Here is a 19,470-nt window from a genome sequence, read left to right as displayed (position 1 = left end):
CAGACTATTTTAAAAACACAAACTTCATTTTAGAGTCTCTCTTAAGACTTTAGAAATTCTGATAACAACACCTTTTAGATATTAGTCAAAGATTAATAATATTCAAAATCATTTAGATTATCAGCATGTGATTTTTCATTCCACATGAGGTCCATTTGCAGTTTACATGGGTTTCTAAATTGCATTAAAATAAAACGTCAAAAAGCTCACTTTTTTTCTCGTGTTTAATAGCATCAATCTTTAAAGAAAAGTTTTTGAACAAAGGTCTGTGAATAAATAAGCCATTCCCCATAGAGGTAAAAGAAGTCATTACACCTGGTTATGAAAGGGAGTTTCATGAATACAAGTGACGTAAATCATTCCCCACTGGAGATCATATTAGTCTAGTAGGGAGAATGTCTATTTCCTGATAATGAGAAAGGAATGAATTTCTTTTGTTTGCTTCTGCACCTGTGGCTGTCCTTGAGAGGTCTGTTTGTGTGCTGGCTGTTCATTATGTTATTGTTATTATTATTAGGTAACTTGCAATGACCTGAATGCTTATAAATGTAATATTTGCATTTTTAACAAAATTCACAATTGTCCTTCCAAATGCCATCTCACTTCCAACACCTTTTCAAATGTATGATTCTTTAGGAGTTACTGAAAAACTTATTCCCATTGGAAAACAGCACGCTGCCTGCTTTCTTGAGACAACCATAGTTTACCTCATTCTTTTGCTCCCAATTCAACAATACAATATTAGATTCATTTCAAGGCTGTGACCCCATGTAGAATGAGACGTGGATATTTATGAATCACTTGATCAGGCATTCCTCCCAGTGATTTACTCCAGAAAACTTATTTTTAGTCTTTATGGTAGTTTATATATTGTTAGTAAACTGTTGTGCATTGCAGTTTTAAAAACTGAAATGAGTAGAGATAGTAATTTCACCTACTTTGGAAAAGCACTGACATTTTTGTAAAAGAAAATATCCATCATTATAAAATAATTTTAATATTTAAAATATACAATTAATGACCTATTTTGTATGACTCTGTTACCTAATGTAGATACCTGGTAGCCTTAAGAAGGCTTTATTTTTTCCTATTTAATCTCTTTCCTCCTTCTTTCTCTCATTCCTAACAAATCTTTTGTTTTTTCTATATCTTTTTCAAGTGACATTCATTTAGGCAGAAAATGCATTTCATATCACTGTACATTCCTTCAGGATCTATTTTATTCATGCCCTTTCAACATGCCCTTTCTGAATTCTTTCACTCATCTACCAGTAATCTGTTGAAGCTAGACAATGATAGAAATTAATTTCTTCAAGGTACTATACACTGTCTTGAGTAAGTAACAAGTGAAATTCAGGCAGTAAAATGAAAAATAAACAAGTATACATGAATCTTTTAGATATTAAATTTAGTGCCAGACACAAAAAGATCCTTTATGTACACACATGTGAAGCATACAATTATATTAATAGAGACATTTCATTGTATAGATTTCCAGTTTCTTATTTGATTTCTGAGTTTTATTGGGGGGATTATAGAAAATTTCTGGAGATGGATGGTGATGATAATTGTTCCACAATGTAAATAAACACCATGCTATGAAACTGTATAAACAAAACAGTTAAAATCATAAGATTTTATGTTAGGTATCCATTGGCATATTAAGTATGAGAAAGAACATGAGCTACCAAACCGCTCTTTGATGCAGAATTTTATAGAAATAATATGGTATCAGAAATTATAAAATAATGGGGAAAAATAGCAAACAAAAAAATTAGAAAATACTTTGTCAATTCTAACCACTAGCCTGTGTGATCTTAAAGAAATAAGTGATGTGACTATCTTAGAATTATTTTCCATAAAACTATGGAACTATACTAAATGAGTGAGATTTTCCCAATTTCATGCTGCCAATATCAGTTTAACCTGGAAAATTTACTAAAATTGTACTAAGTCAAAAGCTGACTCTCTAGGGATGGATCAAGCCTTTGATAGTCCCTAAATGCACTCATATTTGAGAGCAACTCAGCTAGATGCTGGCTTGAGGCCGTTTCAATACTGAAATTGTAGAAATTTTAATCCTACAAGGCAGATTTTACTTATACAGAAGAAAGAAATGAAGAAAATAGACTTCCTGATTGTATTGAAGATTCTTATTTATATTTATCTCCAAAGACTTTTTCCAATCAGGAAAAAATATTGTTTATTCCTCTCTCTGTTTGGGGAGAAATGGGAGAAAAAGCTGAGCCAGATGGTACCTAGAAGATTTACATTACCATTCTCTTTTTTATTCATTTGCATATTATATAAAACTGCTCATGCCTCCATCTGAGCCATAATCATTAATTTAATGTTATGATCTAACAGCTCATGACATTAAATTATAAATTTAGGCTAACATGACCAAATTACAGTATTAGAAACAAACCCTCCATATTTTAGGCTAATTTCTGTAATTTTATTATTGGCTAAATTTTTCATAATTGTGTTTCAGCCTTGATTTATAGAATCTTCTCTTTTCCATAAATACATTTTTTAAACAAAGTCTAAGTTACAACCAGTTTCTCAAAAGTACAATTAGGAGAGGAGAAAAAGTTTTGATTTGTGTTTTATGTATTCTTATATCATCATAGTACTGAAAAGTTTGGTGTAGAACTATATATTAGATCAAAAGGAAAGGGAGAGATTAGGTACATATTACATACACTTGATTGATGTGAGTACTCTGAAAAAAGCTATAATCCTCTTGTCTATATTTTAGTAATCAATATGTCTTAACCAAATTTATCTCTTGAATAAATAATTTTGTGTTTATAACTTAGTCTTCCCAATTCCTTCATATATAGGCTCAGTTTATAAAGCTTACAAATGATTTTTCTTTTCACAAAAGTGGAATGCCATCAGAAACAAAAAAAAGAACCAGAACAAAATAAGTAGGAATTCTAAGGAGGGAGGTATTTTAAGAAAACATACACACACGCATTCTAACACACACACACACACACACACACAACACAACACACACACACAAATAGACGAGATAACAGCTTTTCTAGATGGTCTATCTATGGTTGAGAAGTCTCTTGACAGCAAAGTGCCTCACTAACAGAGTCTAGTTGTCGTGATGTGACATATTTTCTTTAGTAGTGGAAAAGAGTATAAATTTTCCTAAATTCCCTAAGGACAATGTTTTATTCTGATTATAACATGACATATATTCTTCAAAGAAATAATGAGTTTGGTGATACATAACTTGTTACTGTAATGGCATGGTATGTTCTACTCTCTTTACTAAAAATCACTTCAGTCTGTCTATACTCACATAAACTGTGAAGATTGCCTAAAATAAAATATATACTTTAATTCTTTATACCAGAATCTAGAAGAAAAGGGAATAAGATTATTTATTTCTTATATCAAGTAGCAGAGTAATCACTTGCAAAAATTATAATACAACAATCTCCAAACTCATGGAAAATTATAGTAAAAATTATACCCTGGAGAAGTAAGAGATGCAGGTAAGTACACATGCATTGTTAACATGTTCTTCAGTATATTGTCTGCTCTAGAGAAGCTGGTATGTAATTGTGGTAGATTATAGTTTGAAATCATTAATCTTTACAGTGCATTACTGAGACAATGCCTAAGTAAAATAGAAAACAAACTTTAGTTTTTCCTAAATACATATTAAATATTGGTATCATCCACCTACGTTGTAAAATATAAAGTTCTTATTTTATCTGTAATAGTCCACTATCAGTTGTAGTTTTATAATCAAATGTCCCATGATCCACCTATTCATTGTCTTTTACTTGTACCTCATAAATACACTCTTTTGTTTTGTTGGCATCCAAAATATCTTTAATGATGCGAGAAGGTCCAGGATTAGTTTATGTAGCCTCCGCAGGTCCGTCGGCCTCTGGCACACTCCAACTTCTGGCCCTTGGAGAGGACATAGGGTTTGGTGTGGCTATGCAGGGATCCTGGAGCCTTGCCAAAGTGCCGGTACACCTCTCTGCTCTTTAGAGGACCAGACAGCAGGACGTTTTCCCGTCCTTTCGGGGAGTCCAGGGCCAGCTGGTCAAAGGTGAGGATCTTGCCACCAGCCCTGAGGATGCAGCTGCGGGATTGGCCAGTCACAATCAGCATACACACCTTGAGCTTGGGCACGTCCAGGACACACACGTCCTCTGTGATGTTCCCCATGACCATGGCAGTCTTGTTCTCTTGACCAGGAAGCTTCATGTTCCAGATCATCCAGGACAAGGACAGGGGCGGACAGTTGATCTGACTCATAAACAACCTTTTTAGCACCACTTGGTTGAAGGTAGAGTTAGTTCGTCTGGCCAGAAACCTCTACAGCTTGACCAACAGCCTCAAGTAGATCCTGGCTCTTGGGTTCTTTGCACTGAACCTCGGGTCCTTGTTGTGGCGAATGCCTACTTCCATGATGTCACCTCCTACACAGCCATTTAATTCTATTACTTTATTTTTAAATAATACTTATTACTTGCCACAAATCTTGAGTTTATACAACTATTTCTGTATTTAGCTATTACTATACTAGGTTTAGCAGGGGAAAATAATTAGCTACCCTCTCCTGTCAACAAAGTATTGCCTGATAATATATTTCATTTTGAAACATCCTGCCTTGCCAATAGCAACTGACTGATAATTATGAGAGATAAAAAAACAGTGGACATAGGTATCTAGTTTAACCGTCATAATGATTTGAAATCATTAAAATTAACCTTGTGATTTTACATTATTAATACATATATGATATTTCTTTTCCAATATATATGCAGTATTAGAAAACGCCCAAATGTGTCATGAATTTCTCACTGTTATTTGGCGAAATCATTAAGACTGCACTCAAAAATCTAGCTAACAATAGTATTAATACTCAAAATAAGAATATTATAAAAGAGATTTTAATAATACTTTTAAATGTCCTTTGACTAGATTATTCAGTATTTCTTCATGTTTAGTTCTTGAATATAAATCATACTGTCTATGTAAAAATAGATGTCAGTTGATGAGAAGCAAGCAGTAGATTTGCCTGACAACAATCTTTTTATATATTCAGACTTTAATATGAGACTTCTCCATTTTTGAACTTCATATTTTCTTTATCGGAACTTATACAAGAAAATAACATTATTTGTTCGGCCACTTTTCGCCAAGTCAAATTTGAACTTTTCATACGCCATTGCCTAATGAATTCAGAGACATTTGAAAAGATTACTGTTCATATATCTTTAGAATGAATTAGAAGAGTCTTTTCGCTCCCATTTCCTTATCTGGAGATCAGTAAATATTTCTTTCTCTTCTCCGTTTCTCCTTTCTATACTAAAATCCTTGCTAAAACTGTTTTTTAATGAATTAGTAACATAAACTCTTACCATGGGAATGTAGCCCAGTTATCATTTTTATTGATCCCAGGGAAGATGCAGTGCAATTTAAAATGTCAGAAGTGTGAAGGCTCAAAATTCCAAGTTATTGATGCCTTTTGCAAAACTTATTGATTTCATTGTTTTCAGAGACATTCCCTTCCATTCCCATAGCTGCTGTAGCCATAATTATCCTGTAGTTACTGCTATATGAGGCCTATGGCTGTCTGTATATGATGCCTATAAGGTGACTGTTTTATATGTTGTACAAAATAGTTGAGAAAACAAAAAGTTTAATGCAAATCTACATGTGCAACTTTAACATTTGAAAGTTGTCAGAATTTGCTGAATAATGTCTTAAAGAAGGAAGGTCAGATGATGTCTTGCTGCTCCCTGTTCCATGTCGTGAGTGTTATTCCTGTAGAAGAGAAGTTGAGAAGTGGGAAGAAAATGAAATCTGTCAATACTGTGAATATATAAATAATAAAAGTGGCAGGAGGACTGATTAAATCTGAATCATCTTTATAAAGTGACTGGAGCCGTGAAAATGCTCAGTCTGCACAGCTGATTGGGAAATGTATGCAATCTGTTGATCAGAATTCATTTATGAATGCTCTCTTCCAGAGATTTCTGTACCAAAGTTCTTTTCCTTTTTGTCCCCATGAAAAAAAGAAAAGTAAATAAACTGTTCATTTTCCTCTGTTAAGAACAACAAGATGAGGGGCAGTGGTAGGGGGAGGGAAATGGGGACCAAAACATGAGAAAGGGTACCAATGTTTGTGAAGTAATGCACCTTCTATCTGGTGAATATAATGTAACCCTTCTATTAATTATAATAAAAATATATGAAAAAGAACAACTTCCAGGCTAGGCGGGTGCCTGTAATCCTGGCTACTCAGGAGGCTGAGATCTGAGGATTCTGGTTCAAAGCCAGCTCAGGCATTAAAGACCATGAGGCTTATCTCCAATTAACCACTAGAAAAACTGAAAGTAGTGCTGTACCTCAAGGGGTAGGGTGGTAGCCTTGAGCTGAAGGGCTCAGGGGCAGCACTCAGGCCCAGAGTTCAAGCCACACGACCAACAAAAAAAAATTAAAAAGAAAAAGAAAAAGAAAAAAAGAAAAAGAAAGGAAAGAAAAACTTCCAAACCACTGATACAAAAGTCAAAAGCAGTCTCATTTCTTAGGATAGTTTCCATCAATATATATCTACTGTTAGATGGCAAAATGAACTAGGACATTTAGCTACAGAAAAGAAAGTAATAACTTTTACCTTGGTAAACCCATGAAAAGGAACATAATCACCATTGTTCTTTTTATCTCAGAAAGAATATTCAGAAAGTATATATATCTATAGATATATATATATATATATGTGTGTGTGTGTGTGTGTATGTTACTTTATTTTTGTAATTAAAAAATGGGCTTTGCTATTATATATAACCTTAACTCATTAATCAAAAATTATTGTGCATTGTAATGTATGTCTTTCTGATCTATAGACAAAAATATTACAGGACCTTAAATGATAAGACCAGCTTAAGACTCTATAGTCTTAATAATTGTAAATTTTATTTGATTTATTTGATTTCAATATTTCTTTAGGTTACTCAAACCAAATTACATATTTTGTATTTATTATTTGGTTTTGTAATTGCATAGGATTTAAAACTTTGTTTCTTCATAAACCACATAGATTTCCCTGTTCCATTCCACTAGTAGAATATAATCTCTTCATCTATGTGTAGCAAACTATCGTGTGTTCAATTAACAATTTATGGCATGTATTTTCTAAATAATAGTAGAACACCCTGTGTATGGTATTATCATATTTCATTGCTATTTTCAGATCTCAAATGATAATTATAACTTTCATTTTCATATGTATATATATACATTCATATGTATGTATACATATGTATGTATATGTGTATAACACACATGTATACAGATATATATGTATATATATATATATATGTCTGCCAGCAACAGGGCTTGAACTCAAGTTCTCATATTTTTGCTCAGTTTACTTATTGAAAACCTACACTTTACCACTTGAGAGCCATATCCTCTCAAGAATGTTGCTAGTTAATTGAAAAGGAAGTCTCTTGTGACTTTTTGGCCTAGCCTGGCTTTGAAACAAGTCCCTCCAGGTGTAAGCCTTCTTACTAGCTAACGTTATAGGTGTGAGCCATGGGAGCCTAACTAGGAGAAAAAATATTTAAACTATGAGATTCTTTTTAAATTTTCTGGACTAGTTTTAAGTAGCTGCACAAAGGAAGTTTCATATAACAAAGCACTTTATAAATGCAATGCAACTTGATCAAAATTGCCCCTTTCAACATTCTCACCCCCCACTTCAACACACTTCTTCCCTTTTCATAATTTTGTGGTATATACTATGAAGTATTAACTGCAATCTTTCCTTTTCCCCTTGGCCTCATATCCCCTCTTGCAAACATCTATTTCCTAGTGTTTGTTTTATTGGGCTTGGATTTTGTGCTTCAGTAATATTTACCATAGGCAAGCTATGGATTCCCAATGCCCAAATGTCCCTTAATGGACAAGAAGATCAAGAAAATATAGCATATATACACAGTGGAATTTTACGCATCCATTAGAACTTATGATATTTTAAGCAATTAGAAAGACTTGAAAAAATTATATTACTTTAAATAAGATATAGAGAAATAAAGGTTGTATGATTTCCTTCAATAGTGGTAGCTAGACCATGCTAATAAATCTATAAGTAAACACTCTGGGTGGAATGCGAGCAGTTACAAACAAATTAACTGAAGTATTATAGACTCTATAGAGCTGCAATACTATACTTCTTTAGGAAGACTAAGTCCAAGCCTAAAAATACGAGTAATTTCTCTTTTATACAGAAAAAATAGAACTATTACTTCTGTTGTAAAAATTTCAAACTCGGGGCCGGGAGTTTGGCCTAGTGGTTAAAGTGCTTGCCTAGCATGCACGAAGACCTGGGTTCGATTTCTTGGTACCACATACATAGGAAAAAGCCAGAAGTGGTGCTGAGGCTCAAGTGGTAGAGCTCTAGCCTTGAGAAATCCCAAGGGCAGTGCTCAAGCCCTGAGCTTAAGCGCAAGACTGGCGAAAAAACAATTTCAAACTCATATATACATGAAAATTAAATACTTTTCTCCAGAAAAGTTATCTGCAGAATTCTTGCATTTATTGAATCTAGCAAGTATCTTAAAACTCAGCTAAGCTGATATTGCAAGAACCTCAAAATAATAGGTAAGATAGTATATGTAAACAACTTAAGTAATTCTTAAAGAATTAATGGTTTACTGGAAGACAGGGCTAGCACAATATGATCAAACAACCAAGATGTATTCAGCCAACCTTACTATACAGCTCCAGGCTATTTAATAGGTGTAATTATTTTCTTTGCCTACAGTAATACGTTGTTGCAATATTTCACCTTGTTATCTGATATATTTTGTATGTGCTATAACTGGTTAGGGAATGGGGAAATCAAGATAAGCGGGGGGCGGGTGGGAGAGAAATGGGGACCGTGTCATAAGAATGGGTATCAATGTTTGTGAAGTTATGCACCTTCTATCTGGTGAATATAATGTAACCCTTCTATTAATCACAATTAAAAATACTCAAAAAAAGAGGAAAGGAATAACTTCACATAGTACATTAAGAGCCACAATCACAAAGATAATCCGTGTAAGGTGGTAGCCTTGAGCTGAATAGCTCAGAGATAGCACCCAGGCCGAATTCAAGTCCCATGACCCACCAAAAAAAAATGAGGCTGGGTGTTTAGCCTCGTGGTAGAGTGCTTGCCTATCATGCTCGAAGACCCGGGTTCGATTCCTCGGTACCACATGAATAGCAAAAAGCCAGAAATGGTGCTGAGGCCCAAGTGGTAGAGCTCTAGCCTTGAGAAAACCCAAGGATATTGCCCAGGCCCTGAGTTCAAGGCCCTGGACTGGCAAAAATAATTCAATTAATTTTAGTCTGAAATAGGAGTGACATGGAATTTTCAGCAGAACATGTGTTTATGCTAAACAAAAGCTATGCAGTAGTGGTGTGACAGTCTTCACACACACACACACAAAGATAACCCTTTTGTTTCCATATTTTGAAATTCATTTTGTTTAGTCCCATCGTATATGACCATGTGCATAGCTTTTGAGCTGTTAATTTCTTTTTTAAACTTGGAGAGGAAACCCAACCAATGGCAGCCCTGTTTTTAACCTTTAAGTAATAGTTAATATTCATTTACATGTTTGGTACTTAAAAGGAAAATATACAGAGTAGTCTTACGTGTCTTATTCTGTAGAGAATGCATTTTTTATCCTATTGAGATGACTTCTTATTCAACAGGAAGAACTCTTGCATTCCATACTGGTTCATTAAATGACTGTGCCATCAAGTCTTTTGTGTCCATCTTTAGATTCATTCAGATTTTCTTTACTCTGGAAGCTAGGAACCACACTATCTATGAAACATATCTAAGAAAGAGCTAAATACAAAATCTTTAAAATCTATTTATCAGATGAGAAAAATAGAGTTCATGACTGTTGTTATTTTCAAGTACACTAATCTACCTCTATTATAAAATGAGTTACTGTTTTCCAATAACGTTGATTACAAGAAAGTATTATCTTATATCTTCTTCATTTCATCCCCGATACTTTTCTCTGTTGCCTAACTAGAAAAGCTGTCATTCAAATTTACAGACTATATGAGAAACAAAGGAAGAATTTCAAGTCATAAAATACCAAAACTCTGCCAGCAAAACTTCATCCCCTCAATTCTCTTCAAATTAGCTCTTGGATGCTGAAAATCAAACATAACTCCAACCCTGTAGACATGAATAAAACAAAACATTGGCAGTTTTACCTTTTTGAAGTAAAAGTTATAGAACTATAAAGTTACCTTAACATTTGCATGTTCAATCCCATACTAGAAGACTCATTGTCTTTCTGTGCATGAAGATTTATTTGAGAATTCAATCTTGTTTTAAACTTAGTATTTTGGAATTATTCCAAAGACCAACAAATTCACAGTCATTAACATATAACAGCAGGCTCCTTTCAAATATTGCAGGTTTTAAGTTTACCTAAAAACCTGGAAGAATGTGACCCAATGAATTAAACTTAACTAGGATTTCCCTTATTTCACTGCTAGCCCCTAGTCATTTATTGTCATACCATCCTACTATCTGCCATGAATATAAACTTTATTCTGAGTAGAACAATTTTCTGATTACTTAGTCTTTTTCTTTTGTACATTATGCATATAAATTCGGTAGAAATTTCTGTATTGAATAGCTTAATAATTACATTTAGTTTATATTGTCTGTCAACTATTCTATATAATTAATAATCAAAATGTTAATTGAAGTGACTAACTGAAACAAATCTTCACTTGTTCATGGCTCTGGAGTTTGGTAGGCTTTGGCAAGTCTTATAACCAGCCACGGGTCCATCCTGAGTCTATAACCATATATTTTTGATACTCAAACTAATGCAGTATTGGATTTTCAGAGTATGGTCTTCTAATAAGCTAAAAGTATATTTCAAGTCTCAGTTCTTGTCATATTTGCTGATATCTCACTGAGAAAATCCTGTCTCATCGCCAAACCCAAATCCAAGAAGGTGTAGAAATACTTTCTATTTTAGGAGACCTTGGTAAGGGTACAGATGTATAATGCTGTCAAAAGGCAAAAGAATGAGGGCAGTCAATCAATCTACAATGTGGTTTGATGGAGATAAGTATGGTGATCTATTTAACATAAAGGCTAATAGTCACGGACTTTAAAACCCCTGAAAAAAGAGAGAATTTTTCTAATTGTGTTTCCATATCCTACCCTAAGCTTTCAAATTATGCTGAGGTCTAGAAGGATCCATCAGACATAAATGAATGGCTTTTCCTCTGGGATTCAGTAAGTGAACATTTGCAGCACGTTTTAACTGTAGCTGTAACAGCCATTTTCTTCAATTTTGGAATACAAATGTTTGTGTGTTAATTTTCAATTAAGAGTTCTAAACTTATTATCTGCTTGAGAAGCCTTCCATGTAACACCCACTCTATCTAACTATTAATGTTGCCTTTTTACCTTAAATTTAAACCAGCACAAATTTTAAAGGGTACAAAAGTAATATTTTTACAACCTGTTTGTTTCTCATTATAAAGAAATAAACATTATACAGCTGGTTTTTTGATCAATATAAGCAAGTAATGAAAATTATTTCCTTTGAATAGCACAAGTATTAAAAGCTTTAAAGTGCTTTAAAAGAAAACTGGGGAATAGGAGCCAGGGAGTTGACTTCAACAAAACAAAAACATATAAAGTACTTGTCAGCATTTCCCAGGACAGGCCATATCTACCAATGATAGAGACTGTGAGCCAAACTGCATTATGGTCTTATGAATGTAAAGGTTAAGAAGTGAAGTCTTTTTTTTTAACAAGTACTATTTAGTTGGCAGGTCATTGTTGTGAAAAATAGGCACCAGAAGTGAAAAAAGAATACTAAAGTGTGTAAACCTCATCTAGTTCAATGCAACTCAGTTCTATAGCATAGTAGAGTACCTTTCTTTATATATGAGCCTGGAATCGGTTAAAATGCGTCAAATTGTGTGTCTACCAACAAATTTGAGGATTTTATATCCATCAATAAATTTGCCAACAAACTGGATATCTATCAGTTGCTGGTGAACTACTGTGCAAGGTACCTCATAAGGTATGGATATAAGTCTCATCTCAAGGACCTATAGTCTAATGCATAAAAAGGACTATAAAAATGATTTAAGTTTTAAAAATAATGAACCACACAACATATACTAATGAGTTAAAAATAATTCAGCAATTGTTTGTTATGAACCCCAATAATTTTCAAGATGAAAATGTCTAATGGTCCAAGTCAAAATCAGAAACAAATCAACTACTAATAATTCCACTACAACACACTGAAAATTTTTAGTAATTCTCTAATTTCTAAATATCTTCAGCATTTTGTTGCCAAAATAATGCACACTTAATGAAAGCTTGTTGAGCTGAATCAAACAAAATCAAAATAAAACCATAAAACATTTTATTAAAACCAGAATTAGACAAATTTAACTAGGATTTATTTAATTTTAATGTGTTATACTTTATTATATATTATACCTCTTTATGTAAGTATGCAAAGGAGTCAGGTATCAACAGATCAGTTCACAAACCCATTACATCCTGAGTAATGGCATCCCTTTCATTATTCTCTTCATTCCTCCCAATTCAACTCTCCTCCTGAATATTCTAATTTTCACAGGATGTGCATTGAAGATTATAACTACACTCTTCTTTTTCCCTCTCTTCAATTATCTACCCTTCCTTTTAGTTCCCCTGACACTTTTCATGTGCAAATTTCCTCGTGTATATTTTGTTCGAATATGAATTCGTTTTCCTAAGGAATTTTACCATTTGAATTCTTTCTGCAAATACCATTCTGTCTGTCAATTTTGTTAATTTTTTCAAAAAACCAACTTCTTGTTTTATTGATTCTTTCTATAGTTTTTCTGGACTCCAATTCATTTCATTCTGCTTTGATTTTAATAATTTACTTCCTTCTACTGGAATTAGGGTTAGATTTTTTGTTCTTTTTCCAAGAACTTAAGGTGCGACATGAAATTGTTTGTGATTTTTTTCAAGTTGTTAATGTAAGCACTCAGAGCTATAAAATTCCCCCTGAGTACTGCCTTTGTTATACCCAAAGAAGCTGATATTTTCTGTGCTCCTTTTTGTTAAATTTCATAAACTGTTGGATTTCTCTTCGGATCTCCTTGATGTTGGTTATTTAACAATGTGTTGTTCAATCTCCATGAATTACAGGGTTTTCGTTGGTGGAGATTGGTGTTCAGTTCCAATTTGATGCCCTTGTGGTCTGAGACAATGCATGGAATAATTTCAGTGTTTCTGAATCTGTACAGGTTTGTTTCATGCCCTAAAATGTGGTCTAATTTGGAAAATGTTCCATGTGCTGCTGAAAAAAATGTATATTGTAATGTTTCTGGGTGAAATAATCTGCAGATGTCTGTTAGATCTAGTTGGTCTATACAGTTGTTCAATTCTAAGGTTTCTCTGTTGAGTTTTTGCCTGGTTGTTCTGTCCATAGGTGACAGTGGTGTGTTAAAGTAACCAGCAATCACTGTGTTTGGATCTTTGTGTGGTTTTAGTGAAAGTAAAGTTTGCTTGATAAATTTTGGTGCTCCATAATTTGGTGTATATATTTAGTATGGTTATGTCCTCCTGGAGGAGAGATCCCTTTATTAGTATGTAATCACTTTCTTTGTCTTTTCTCACTAATTTTGGTTTGAAGTCTATTTTATCTGATATGAGGATGGCAACTCCAGCCTGTTTATGGGGGCCGTTAGCTTGATAAACTTTATTCAAACCTCTCACTTTCAAAAAAAATGTTTGTTTTTTGGGGCAAAGTTGTGTCTCTTGAAGACATCAAAATGATGGATCTTGCTTTTTGATCCAGCTAGAGAGTCTATGCCGTTGAATTGGAGAGTTAAATCCATTGATATTGAGAGTTATGATTGAGCAATATTTACTAGTTCCTACCATTTTTAAAAGCTTTCATTAGGGCCTTTGGCTTGGCAGTTCTTGTGGTATTTAGCTGGTATGATTTTTAGGTGGTGCCATTTCTTTGTCAGTATCCCATTTGTGTTGGTTTTCAATGTGTAGAACATCTTTGAGAATTTTCTGTAATGCTGGCTTGCTTGCCATATAATGTTGCAACTTTTCCTTGTAATAGAAGATTTTTATTTTTCCCTCAGTTATGAATAAGAGTTTAGCTGGGTACAGTGTTCTTGGCTGGTAGTTATTTGCCTTAAGAGCATGACATATATCCTTCCAATCTCTTCTTGCTTGCATGGTCTCTGCTGAGATAGCTGGGGTTATTCTGATTTGTTTTCTTTTGTAGGTGATTGTTCTCTTCTCCCTGGCTGCTTCTAGAATCCTTTCTTTGGCCCTATTGATCCTGTATGGATTATAATGTGGTGGTGGGATGTGTTTTTTTTGGTCAGCTCTGTTTGGGGTTCTAAAAGCTTCTTGTATCTGGATGGGCCTGCCCTTCTGGATATTTGGGAAGTTCTCTGAGATAATTCCCTGAAGTATATTTCCAATACCATTGATATCTTTCTCCAGGCCATCCTCTATTTCAATTAGCCTTAAATTAGGCTTTCTAATTGTATCTTGGATCTCCTGAAGCCTTCTCTCATATTTCCTAGATTTGGTTTGACTCATTTTCTGTTTTTTCTCTATAACAACTTACCTTCAACCCCAGAACTCTCTCTTCTGCATTGTCTAACCTGCTATGAAAGCTTTCTAGTTTATTCTTCATCTCCCTTCCTTCTAATTGCTCATTTTTGATGCCTTGCATCTCTTGTGTTTGATTATGTATGGACTTCTTTAACTCCTTGATTTCCATTTGATTGGTTAGCTCAGCAGCTTTACACTTATTGGACATTTGTTGGAGATTGGTCAGCTTTTTGTTTGTGGATTCTATGAATTCATCCATTTTTGTTTGTAAACCCTTTATTATGGCCTCCTTTATGGCTTCCTCTCCTTCACATATCACCTCATTTTGATATGGCTTCCGCACATATCACTTTCTGTATGTTTTCAAACTTTTCGTTAATGATGTTTATCAATTGCATTTGTATAGCATTTAGAGGACTCTCCTCTAGTTTTTTCATTGACTGCTCCATTGCCTGTTTATATTGGGTGGGAGATGCTATTCCTTGATTGCCATTTTTCTTGAGTTTTTTGTTCTGCCCATTTGAAAACGGGAGCAAGATTGATACTAAACAAGATTATAATTTTTAAGATATAACCAACCTAGAGCTCTTTAGCTGGCCAGACAATAGATCTTCACAATTTTAGATTGGTATTACCACTATCTCTCTTTTGGTGCACTTACAGATAAATCTGAAACCACCACTGACTACCGGTTTTTTTTTGTTGTTGTTGTTGTTTTGCCAGTCCTGGGCTTAAGCTCAGGGCCTGAGCAATGTCCTTGTATTCTTCTCAAGGCTAGAGCTCTACCTCTTGAGCCTCAGCACCACTTCCGGCTTTTTCTAAGTATTTGCTACCAAGGAATCGAACCTGGGTGTTCGTGCATGCTAGGCAAGCACTCTACCACTAGGCCAAACTCCCGGTCCCTGAGTACCGTTTTATGACCAAAAAAATAAACCCCTCAATCCAATCTCTACTGTATTTAAGTCCCTTTGGACCTACAGTATTATTGAACACCTAGATATAGAGTATTGCTTAACAACCATCATAGATCCATACATTATAAAAGTTGAAGGATGAACAGAGGACCAGACATAGAAAAATAGTGTGAAAGATAAGAGGAGGTAAGAAAAGAGGAGTGTAAGAATAATATAGTAATGAAGAAAAGGGACAGCATAAGGATCACTGACCTAAGGTAAAATAGTTGAGTACAAAATTTAGAAAAAATAAATAAATAAATGTTAGAGAGAAGCACTAAAAATTTAGAAAAAATCAGATAAAACTTAAGAAAACAAGGAGAGTAAAAACAAGAATATATAGAGAAAAGAAGAAGGTATATAGAGGAGAGTTCAATGATAAAATTAAAAAAAATAAAAATAAACAGAAAAAAACAAACCCCCCCCCAAAACAAAAGAAAAACAAGAAAAAAGGTGGGGGAAGATCTCACACAACTGTGAGTTCTTAGACAAAAAATACTAGGGTTAAGAACCAACAGATTAAAAAGCAGGTGACTGTATCAATATAAATATCATTTGTATCCAGTCTGTACCCAGTGCCATCACTATGTTTCTAGGAATGACCACAATTACAGAAGGAAAGTGGGGGGAACAAAAAAGGAAAGAATTATAACATTAAAATAAATGGTGGAGGTAAAATGTCAAAAGAAAAAATAAGAACACATAAAAATAGAAATGAGAAGGGCAGAAAAACAAAGAAAAAAAGGGGTATTTTTCAGGGTTTTTTTTGGGGGGTGGGGGACAGAATAAGAAACTTGTGTCTCCACTAAATTCGGGATCCAGACTCTTCAAAAAGTCTTTTTCTCTTGCGATTTGGCTTTGCGCCTTTTCTGATCTGTTTGCTTGATTGGGCAGAAAAAAAAAAAAAACGGTAATGTCAGGAGCGGTTTTGTTTACCAGGCACAGGGGGAGGAACTTCCACTAGTGCTGGGGGCGGACATCGGGCTAAGCTTCCTCTGGGAAATCCTTTGCCCTTTTGAATGATGGCGCTGCCAGCACCACTTCTCAGGCTCCAGGTGGTTTGGCAGGGTCTTTGCTAGCAGTCAGGATCGTGCTGCTCTCATCTGGTGGGGGAGGGGATTTCTTCCCAATGCCATTCCTCGAACAGAAGTAGAAACTTCTCCACAGAGGTACTCACAAATTGCTGGGTTTTCTTCTTCTGTGAAGCTGGCAGGTCTGCGCCACGCTGGGTGTCAGCTCTGGGTTCGTGCATGCTCTGTGTGGCTCTGTCTGGAGCGGGCAGGTCTGCGCTGTCTGCTCAGGTGCTGGAGGGAGGCTTTGTCTCCATGGTGGCTCCAAGCAGCTGGCACTGCTCCATGCTGTCTTCTTGCGCCGGTTTTCTGCCTTTTTCCTCTCTGATTGAGATGTCTGTGTTGCTAAAGCTTGCTTAGGATGGATCTTTGGGTATGAACTTTCCCCTACGATGCCAAAACTGATATCTTGGCGAGAGCTCAGAAAGACTCACATTGAACCGCCGCCATCTTCCACCATTCCTAAAATCATTGTGCTTAATGGATGAGTAAGACTATTGGGTTTTGTCTGCAATTGTCTTTCAACCTCATATTCATTGTCAATAGAAAAGAACTAAGATCTTAGAATTTAAATATTTTTGCCTAAATTTTTAAAAAATGTCTTCTTTACCAATAACCAGTCTTGATGGGTTACAGGAATATAATACAGTTGGTAAATTTGTTAGAAGTACACTGATTGTGTCTATATAGTTATCATCATGAAACCCCTTTGTACTATTAATGTATGCTAAAAAAAAGAGATAAAATAGTCTTTCAAAAAAATATTAACTGAGTTTCTCATAGGTACTTAGCCCTGTGCCAGGTGCTAAGAAGAATTCTAAGGAAACAGAAAGAACTTCTAATTCTTTGGCGTTCCAATTAAAAAACTAAAAGTGAAGCCAATTTAGGAAGTACATTATGCCTTTGAGGCTCTAGGTTGCTCTTGATTAGAAGGTATTAAACATTTTCAGTAACAAAACAGATTAAGGGGAATTCAAGGATGCTTCTCACCAGTAAATTTGGATTAGTCTGATAAATTGAGTACCTTGAATGAGATTTTTAATAATTAAAAGATAAGTGAGGAAATGATCATTACAACATTTCTAGAATCTATGTTTACCACTCAATGTCCTTAATCATTTTCCTAAGTATATCTGGTGATCAGGATTTTGTAACTCAAGAACATCATTCTATTCTTCCTGTAAATCTCTTTAAAATAAAACCCTTCAATTTTGTATTTTTAGGAGTTAAAAGCCTCCATGAAAATGAGACAAAAGTCAGAGAAAGACTGGCAATAAAAATCAGATGTGATTTTCTCTTGAATAACATCTGCTCTTTATGATCCTTTCATGTTAAACTTCATAAGAACTTATTATAAAAGCTTTATTGACAATTAAATCCTATTTTAAAAGATTTACTTTCCCTGCCCCAGTGGTAAGAGTTTTCTTTTCTTAGATTTAACTAGTTACAGATACTTCTGAGCTACATTTCTCATCATATTAAGCATAATTTCTTATCACATGCATAGCATTTTAATGCCCCCAAAACAATTACTTAAAATTTATACCATACAAAGACATCAATACAAAATATTTTCCTTATTTTACTCTTTTATTTTCTGTAGTTGTTGAACATGATCACCAATGTTAGTCTTATTGTTCTCAGTCTTATTTCCCATTTAACTAGGCATGTTAGAGTCTACCATTCTGTAAAGAGAATGTGTTGGTCAAAGAAAACAATTGAAATCCAAAGGTTGGGTAGCTCTACCATGGGAGTTAAACATTAAATGAAACACATATACATTTCAGTAACTTAGTATCTCTAATTTTATATTAAGAGTTTATTCAGTATAACTATCATTTCCATAGACTACGAGTGTGGATATTATATATTGACTTACCATTTCTTAAAGAATTCTACCTTTGCACTGTTACAGAATCTCTGGGTCATTGAAAGGAAGGTTAAAATCAAAGAACAATAGTTCGTCAAAACAATGAGAAAAACAGAATTGCAGTATATTATCTCTTAGACTAAACAAAAGCCGTTCTAGTGTTATAATAGATCATCTTTCATGACAGATCAAGTTATCAAAATACAATTATCTTATGGATGGAGGTATTACTAGTGCTAAATAACATTGGCATTCTGAAAATATTTTCCAAATTAATTTTTTTCAATAGTACAAATTCTGTTACTTCATCAAGACCCACTTCAAATTCCTCTTCTATAGCACATGTTGTCTGTATTGATTTTAACAAAAATTGATTACTCTTTTCTTAAAGATATTTTGCATAGTTGAATTACCAAAGCCACAATTGTAAAACTAGAGTATATTAACTAAGAAGAAGAGAGGAGTTTCATCACTTTTTATTCCAAACCTAGGCTCAAGCAGTAATCTTATTTCTACCTCACAAATAGCTGAGATTACAATCATAAGCCACCATACCTGGCTCCTAGTTAATATTTTCCACATTTTCTTATTGTCATTTCATATGCCTCTTTATTTGGCTATGTGTCCCTCAGCTAAATTGTAAGCCCCTAAATTGCAGAATCATTATTTCCTCTGCAATAAGCACAGTTCCTGAAGTACAGAAAACTTCAAGGTTTGATGGATGACATACAGATATACTGTGTTATTGTAACAGATCTTTTTTAGTCTTTGGGATATTTTTGCAGTGATAAAAATCAAATACATGGTGTCCCACATGCTAAGTAAGTACTATTCTACTGAGTTATGTCTCCAACTTCTGGAATATTTTCTTCAAAAATTGTTTTATAGTTTACTTTC

At 34.3% G+C, this 19,470-nt stretch overlaps 1 protein-coding gene and 1 pseudogene across 3 annotated transcripts in view; one reads left to right on the top strand and one right to left on the bottom strand.

The window, feature by feature from the left end:
- Nucleotides 1–19,470, top strand: part of Dmd (dystrophin) — a 1,999,854-nt gene that overhangs the window by 1,492,858 nt on the left and 487,526 nt on the right. The gene's annotated exons all lie outside the window — the stretch shown is intronic.
- On the bottom strand, nucleotides 3,886–4,449 carry LOC150040524 (large ribosomal subunit protein eL18 pseudogene; annotated as a pseudogene).

The sequence above is a fragment of the Megascapheus bottae genome, chromosome X (genome assembly GCF_031878675.1).
Source record: "Megascapheus bottae isolate mThoBot1 chromosome X, mThoBot2.hap1, whole genome shotgun sequence".
Classification (NCBI taxonomy): domain Eukaryota; kingdom Metazoa; phylum Chordata; class Mammalia; order Rodentia; family Geomyidae; genus Megascapheus; species Megascapheus bottae.
The sequence above is the reverse complement of the archived record's forward strand: the minus strand, read 5'-3'. Positions and strand labels throughout refer to the sequence as shown.